Raw genomic sequence first — 8,779 nt, 5'->3', positions numbered from 1 at the left:
CATAGTTTAATAACTTTTGAACCATACAACGCGATTTACTCACTTTCGGTTTCGTTTAAATCCTGACGTTTTCGGGTTTACGGCGGTCTTTTCCCTGCCTTTCTAGCCTCTACAGGGGGTTTTCTATCCAGCCTGAACTTCAGCCCTTTGGGCTTTAAATCCATACTGTTATATCCAAGATTGGTCAACTTTATGTCCATAATTCATTGCGTTTGGCTCATTTCTGCGCTGGCTCGCTCCTCCGTCTCTCTCTCTGTCTCCCCTATTGTTTCAGGAGTACATGCCCATATATGGGAGATAAAAGCACCCCTCTTGTAGGGAAGGCCAGAGGGGACAAAATGCCTATATACTCTATGAAGGCCAAATGGTACACTATTTAGACACATTTTTGCTTGTATACCATTGCTTTGGGTGTAACATCAATAAATATGACTTATTAGTTATTATTGGCATAAGTAAATATCATGAGAGCAAAACGTCTTGACTTTTTTGGAAAAAATGCTGTATTGTCAACTGTATAAGTTATATGATTATTTCTTCACAGTGTGACCCCAAGACATATAGAAGTGTTTTAGAATGGAAAATGGCTTAGGAGGTTTTACTTATATGTCTGTGATATCATACATATCGGGAAGATTCATTTATTTATTTATTTATCTTTAAGGCCCTACTTCCATTTTTAACATGCAAGTGACCTCACTGCAACCCAAATATTCAATAACCCAGTTTGTCCTAAAAAAAATGATGTTCATATCTTGACTGTAGACAACAGGGTTGATGTTTTACAAGCTTTTTTATAAAATAAATCCAGACGGAAATTAAACTGTAAAAATGGCCTCAGGGCCCAGAGTGTTAAAGCCAAGTTAACTTTGATTAAAGAGAATCAGAGGTACTTTTTTACTCGTGGGCGAGTGTCTCGGGCTCAGAGGGTTAAAAGGTTGTGACAGAAGAGGAGCTGTATATGTCAAATGTTTATAATGGTATTTTATCTTAAACAGACCCTCCCCCCACCCCCAAACATAGACAGAATATCTTATCATGGAAACAAATTACCTCACGTTCTCTCTATTTTAGTGGCATTGGCTCCCTGCCTGGAAGGATCATTTGTAAACGTCCCTTGGACAATGCCTCTAAATAAATAGTCAGTCTCGCTTTGAGGTCAGTCAGAGAGTAACAGCATAGTAAACCTTCACCTGGATCTGAACAGCCTCCTCTGAGACCTGCAGGAGGGACTCTGCCTCTTTGCAGACATTACAGGCAGTTCAAACCCAGGGTATTATTTAACTTCTAGGGAAAGCAATTTTGAGGGGTGGCACGAGTGTTGCAAATTTCAACACCAGCAACTTAATTAAAGATTTGAAGACGCGTAACGCTAAAGAGCACATTAATTTACGAAAGCTACGGGGGAAAAAAAGGACGAACTGCAGCAGCAAACTCTCGAAACTGCCTTCCAGCAACGAGATAAATTCCCCAAAGACAGCCAAAAAGCAACAACGATAACCAACAAAGTTTTGGAGTTTATTTTCCTGGATGACCAACCCGTCTGTCGTCGAAAATGTGGGATTTCGCTTCTTAATGGAGAAATGGAGCAAAGGTACTTTGTGCCAGGTCGTAAATATGTCTCAGAAACTGCGCTACCCAAATGACATATTAGGGAACACATTTCGTGTTTGCTGAAAGACGTGCATGCAATCAGCTTTACGACGGACATTTGAAGCTCTGTCGTGTGCCCCATGTCTTTGCTAAGTTAAACGTCACACTGGGTGGACAGAGAGTCAACATTTACCCCTCGAAGTGCAGTGCTGCACGCCAACGAGTTCCGAGGGTCACATACTGGCACAATAATTGCCAAAGCAATTGAGGGAGAAGAGACAATGCCAGAAAACCCCCATAAAGCCCCAAGTATGGAAGCACAGCAGCAGCAGCAGAAAGAGCAGCTTGAAAGGCCTGTTTGAGGAAACCCTGCGGGAGCATGATGAGGAACGTGGGGCGAGTAGCACAAGCACACAAGTTCAAATACAGACATATTTGACAGGGCCAACGGTCCCATGCTCAGACAGCCCATTCCAGTACTGGGGAGTCAACCAAATTCGGTTTCCCAACCTCGCTGTCACTGCTGCAAAGTTTCTCTGTGCTCCTTGTACCAGTGTTGAAAGTGAGAGACTGTTCAGTGCAGCGTCCAACACTGTTGATGCGAGAAGGAACAGACTAGGAGGAGAGAGGGCAGAAATGCTCATCTTCTGGAAGAAGAATTTGCCTTTGCTCTTGAAATTATGAGTAATACTAAATTGCTAAAATGCTACTGCAATGTGTAGCCTACTTGTTTTAAAGTTTTGTTTACTGTGTAGCTGTTGCTCTTTTGAGTTGCATTTTTTATGTTTACTTTATAGGTTGTTGTTCCACTATTGTTAAATACCGCACTATTTAAAGATTTAAATGTCTTTTTATTTTAGTACATAATGGCTGCCCTTCAAGTTTGTTTTTTAAGAAATCATTAAAACTGTTTACTAGTTAGTTTTGTACTGTTCTATTTAAAAATTGAAATACCTTTATTTTACAATGTTGTGGCCGCACTTTAATTTAAAAATATCTAATCTTATAGTTGCTGTTGCACTACTGTTTAATGATAATAATATCACAGTCATGCATGTGCAGTATGATCTTTTTTTTTTTTTTTTAAACACACTGGTATCGGTACTCGGTATTGGCCGATACCCATAGCACAAGTTTCGGTATTGGGAGGTAAAAAATGGTATCGGAACATCTCTAGCAACAACTGAGTCACAATCCCTCTGTCAGCTTTCAACAGGTTAGCAGCGTCAACACACATACACACGTTAATCATTAGATGCAACTGTCGCTGTCTGAGATCCCTTGATTGGTTGATTGGTGGGAGCTGTGTAGAGTGAGGGGGCCGGCGTTTCAACACGCTGGATTACTGGACACTACCAAGCTTTGCTGTCCTCACACAAGCCTGAGTGACTCAGCACCCCCTGACTGTGTGACTGTGTGCGTGTGTGTGTGTGCGCGCATGCGTGTGGTTTCAAGAGGTTCTTGAACATGACCCTGAGGATGTGGAAACCAGGATCCTTGTTGGGAAAAAAGATCTTTATACTGATTTGGTGACTGGGAAGGACTATAGTTTCATACTCCAGGTAAAATACCAAATACTGGCTTCTTGCAGGCTTTAAAGGTTGCAGTAAGAAACATGTCAGAACATCTGGAGAAACGTTGCCAATAACTCTCTAAATACAGTTGTTCAGTGCCACTCTATAGATTTTTAGCTCTGCTCGGGGTAATGAACCTATCTTGCAATTTATCGGCAAGTTTTGGCATGAAGTGGATTATGCTACAGGGTTGCTTTGAGAAGTTCCTGGATGTCTGAATAATTTTGACACATTTTTTGCGGTAACTATTTTGCCAAAGTGAAGCCAAGCAGACAGCAGCTGCCATTCTTCAAAGAGCTAGCCATTTTCCAACTCAAACCAATTAAAACTTAAATGTAATTTCTTTAAATCAATCTAAATTCAGCCCACAAAGCCTTATCCTAAACTATGTTGAAGACTTTCCATAGTGCTGAGCTAGCATTACAGAAACAGAGTAAACAGCTTTACCTTTAGCCAACAAATATGAATCCAAAATGCCTCTATATTCCTTCTCAAGGGAAATAGTGCTTACGCAGTAAGATACAATATTCTTTGAGTGGTAGTTTTAATTTCAGATAAAACTCCAAAGACAAAAAGAAGAGGCATTATAACCCCAACATAAAATGGTTGAACTCATCTTTCAGTAAGATGTTGAAAGTTAGTTCTTAGCAGTTTTAACTGATAAGGGTTAGGGTTAGGATTGATCATATTCTGTCAATGCCTGACATTAAACATTTCAAATGAGGCTGTAAGATAATCTTAGTGCAGACCTAATCATTTCTTCATTGCATTTATTACTTCCTAAAAAAATGGAGCTTGTCTGAGCTGTATGCTTGTCTACTGTTTTCTCCTTCATGCAGGCATGCACATAAACCAAACTCCAACGCCAGCTGTATACATACTGGAGCAGTGCTGTAAACAGCCACAAAGCCTTTCATGATGGGATGCAGACGGAGAGCGTGGGCAATCTCCAGTCTGGAGTTTCTGTTAGAATAGTAGTGAGGTACACAGTGTATGCCTGCCCGCTGCCTCTCCTCCCTCGCCATAGCAGCGGAGCTCGGGAACAGAGGTGTGACACGGAGGGGAAGTGTCTGTTTCCTATTATTTACTCCTAAATACATCACCTTTCCTTTCTGGGGCAAAACTATCATATGTGCACTATGGGGGAAGTGGACACACAAATGTTGATAATGCTGTCTGTGCAAGAAGAGACACATCTTCCCCATCAACACCGGACTCAACCATCTGCTGTTGCTGTGGATACAGATCTGAGGCAGCATGGACCTCTTCATGGAGTACTCGGAAAATAGGATTTTATTTCAAAAGTATTTGATTTGGAATACATGAAAGAAGTTAGACTTAAGGCTGTGACATACCAACCAGACAGCTGACCGTTGGTAGAAAAGGCCGTCGGACTGACCTCCCCCCACCCCCCAGCTGATTGGACAAACACGTCACGTGGGTCTGGATTCTCCAGAAATTCAAAACCAGACTGTCATGGTGGCTCGTTCAGAATCCGATCTCATATTTTACTAAAATAGTTCACCGAAACGTGTTTCTGAAGACATTTTAAGGCGAAAGAGGCCGAGCAGCTGCTGAATCTTCATCTCAGATCAAAGGTCAGTTTTAAAGATATTCCTCAGATTCTGAGAGACTCTAGTCACGCTCATCCCGGATTAGCTCTCCACCAATCAGATTGGTCATTGAGTCTGACTGCCAGCAGAGCCCGCCTTCCAACCAAGCATGTCAAGTCAGCCAAAATGAAGGCCACCCCCCCCCCCTCACCCACAGAACCCACTGACCAGACTCGAGTCACCGATGTTGCCAGACTGTTCCACTGTTATCAGACTGGTGTGTCACGGCCTGAAGACATCTCCAGAGACAACCTCACTGGTGACCCTGACTAGGTGTCCCATGCAGCGTCGACTCCAGTTTGGATACCAAACTTCCAAACAGTTTGGAACCAAGTTCCAAACTGTACATTTTTCTTTAAAGTGAGACTATGTACAGGCAGGGGTTCCGCTGCTTCAGTATTACGTGGTCTATGGAGGTCTCGTTGAAATCCCGTGGGACACAAGACAATTCTCAAAAGAGCGGGCGCTTTTCACTTTGCTGCAAGGAAGCGTGCAGAAAGTGAAGGCTCTACCAGTCAGCATGGTATAGTCAAAATGTATACACTAGTACAAATTCCTACAGGTGTGCTTTCTGCCCTATCTGTACGATCCAGCCCTAGTTCATTAAGATCTCACACATCCAGGCGATGTAGCTCTGCTTGTTTTACCAATGTGTGACCTCCAAGGCACACTGGAGCAGTTCACAGCTGGGTGTGAAGCAGCTGGAATGAGTCTGAGGCCAGGGGGCTCTGCCAGGAACGGTGCATTGCTCCCTTCACATGAGGATCTGAGTTGGTCTGGTTCCAGTTATGTTAATGGAGCATCAGACTCAAAGGCAGATGGGTTCAATAAGGTTGGCATTAGTGCAGGACTTCTACTGGACTATCATGGTGGAAACGGGAGCTAAACCGCGCAGGCAAAGTTAACCACTCCAAACCTTAACAAACAGAATGAAATCTTTGATACAAGAAACACAGTGGGCTTCTTGTATCAATGGATGTCTGAGCTTACCCTTAAGTTGTCATGCTTTAAAAAAAAAGCACTTGTCAGATTGTGAAGCAGTGTCTCAACTCCCGCCTCCCATTCTCGCAAACATTGGAATTGGAAAAGAGTGACTGCAATTTCTATAATGTTCAAAACCAACAATCCAACAAGCACACCTACTTTACTCAGCCATTGCAGTGTAGTGGTGAGACCACCAAGACCCGGCAAAATAAGCAGTGGATAACAGATGGATGGGTGACATCAACCCTCTAAATGTGCCCCAATTGTATAAATCCAAATGCTTGTTTTAACATCTAAACGTGGGCTGTTGCTAATCTGCGTCCTAAACTCCAGCACCTGCCTTCTTCTCTGACATGACCACATGACATCTCGACATGCCCTTAACTTCATCAAACCACACACCAAAGACTCAATAATAGCACCCATGCCATGTGGCCATCTTCAAATCGGTTTGAGTCAACTTTATTATGAAAGAAAACAGTCAAACTTCTCTGATGTCAGCTGGTTAAATGTGAATATTTTCTAGATTCCTCTCTCCTCTGAGACAGTAAACTGAATATCTTTGAGTTGAGGACAAAACAAGACCTTTGAGGACGTCATATTTGGCTTTTTGGGAAACACTGATCCATCTTTTAGAGACAGAACAACTAATCCATTTACATCCAGAACATAATCAACACATGCAACCCTACTGCAAAGTTCTTTAATTCACAGGAAGTCCTCAGCCTACATGGCTGATCCAGACTAAGGGCAAAAACTGATCCATCATTTTTGCACCTCTAAACCACATTTTAGTCCAGTGATCCCAGCAAGTAAAGATTTACAGAGCACATGGAGGAATATTTCACTAGATTTTGGCCAACGTCCATCGGCATGAGGGGGAAAAAAACTGGAAAAGTAACTCTTATTACTCTTAAACTGAGCTCATGTTTTTCATGCTATAACTCCAAATAGCTACACTGGTGTAGACTAAAACCAAAGAGATTAAGGTTTCAAATAGTTCTCTCTGTCACAATTACCTGAAGTTGATACCAAATGTCCCTTATTATACTCATTCTACTAACTTTAAAGGTTTCTTACTGCCACACACCACCAGTCTTTTTAAAGGAGTATTACATCTACTACAGCCCGTTATGACAACTTGGCTGCTGGATGTGTGAAAACCTCAAACCGATTCTTCAGTGCTGAAACTAACACACTGGGCCTACCAGAGGTACCAGAAGTTTTGGTGTGATGTCAGCACACGAGGGTTGGTGTGCAGGAGAAGAACCTGGCTGTGTGCTATAACCCCATTCCACTACAGGGGTTACCCAATACATGATGCTATAATAATAATAATAATACAAATTATAATAATAACAACAATAATGAGAATGTGAGCCTAACATTAAAATGAGAGGAATTGACTTTGACTTGACCTCTTCAAAGTCACACTTTATTGTATAGGGCGTGGCAACCTGCACTCAACATCAAGTCAAGTAGAACTTTATTTGTCCCCTAAGCGCCAATTGGTTTCGCAGCAGTGACAAGTACACACAATGAATACAAATGTAACAATAAATAGCAAAAATGTGAGAACACAAAAACAACATATTCATCATGCGTGGCTGTGGTCTTGCTGATATGACCTGATCCTATTTGAGTTCAGCAGTGAGATGGCTGAGGGATGAAGGAGAGTTTGTATCTGTTGGTTGTGAAGCGCAAACCAGAAGACAGGGGGGGGGTGCTGTCACACAGAATGGATTCATCTTTCTTTGTTATACTAATCAGACAGACGTTTCTGTTGAGTACCTGTGATATTGCTACAGACTTTGATTACCTTTGTTATTGCATTTGTTTTGCATTGGTTTTAGATTGAGAATGCATACCAGTAGATAAAAGAAAAAGGTAAAAAAATGACTTGATAAAAGATCTATTAAACAAAGTCATCAGGGACCACTCAACCTCAAACTTTGCCAGCTTCCTCGGACAGAAATATATAACATGAGTCTTCCACATGAAGGCGTCAGGGGAAGGGCCCCTTTAGATGGCCCCTGGCAGGCCCAGCTGCAACGCTTCTATTATTATTATTACATGTTAACTGCCCATGTTGATATTTCAACACTTGTGGGGGAGTCCTGATTTGTTACGGAAATGTCATTTTCAGCCTCAGAGTAACCAGAGTGTGGAACTGCCTCCGACAGGTCGTTGACGTGCGAGTCACAAATGGATTCCACTGGTTTTACTATGGGCCACCAACATGGCACCAGCAGCTGACACAAAGTCTTATGAGAAGCTCTACAGTATCTGTTTGTATGGTAACCAGGGCTGCAACCAGTGCTTTTCAGTAAATCAGTAAAGTTTTGGTATATGCATTATTATATGGAATAATTCATATTTCTGCGGCATCTTTGGGAATAAAGTGCAAACATCTTTATCAGAAAATGTTTTTTTATGTTAAGGGAAGGAATGTTGGTTGATTGCTTTAGATTTTCTTGCCAAGTATCTTGCCATAAAAATCAAGTATCGGCCGATATTTGTCTGTCAAATCTAAGACTCCAGCCAGCAGCCAATCAGCTTAGCCCAAAGAGTGGGAAACGGCTCGCTGACGGGACCAGGGCTGTCGACCCAGGACTGAATTCTTCCTCAGACCGGTTCAGATGTGGAGGAGGTGAAACTGGACCATCTGCAGAGTCCAGTTTCTCCCTACCTGAGATAAGTCGACCAACATCAGATAAGCATGTTGTTGTTGCTTCATACCGCCTTAAAGGCTGAGCCTTTATCTAGCTGGGCATTACTTCCCTAAAGCCAGGTCACAGTCTGAGTTCATGTTCATCTTTCCAAGGCTGCAACAAACCCCAGAGCGCCAGGCAGACTCATAATGGGTTTTGACAGTGATATAAATATTAATTCTTTCTTCACCCACTCAATCACAAACTCAAAGAGCCACACAAGTAAGAAAGTGGTTAGAACAGCTGAAGTCTCTGAGAGAGGGTGGGAGGGAGGGGCTGAGAGGGAGAGAGAGAAAGCTAGAGA

The 8,779-nt window shown here is 42.3% G+C and overlaps 1 protein-coding gene across 1 annotated transcript in view; it reads right to left on the bottom strand.

Annotated features, from left to right (window-relative positions):
- Positions 1-8,779, bottom strand: part of LOC116705652 (growth arrest-specific protein 7) — a 62,662-nt gene that overhangs the window by 52,844 nt on the left and 1,039 nt on the right. The gene's annotated exons all lie outside the window — the stretch shown is intronic.

This window comes from Etheostoma spectabile, chromosome 17, assembly GCF_008692095.1.
Source record: "Etheostoma spectabile isolate EspeVRDwgs_2016 chromosome 17, UIUC_Espe_1.0, whole genome shotgun sequence".
Taxonomy (NCBI): domain Eukaryota; kingdom Metazoa; phylum Chordata; class Actinopteri; order Perciformes; family Percidae; genus Etheostoma; species Etheostoma spectabile.
Note: the sequence above shows the minus strand (reverse complement) of the source record. Positions and strands in the feature narration are given on the sequence as shown.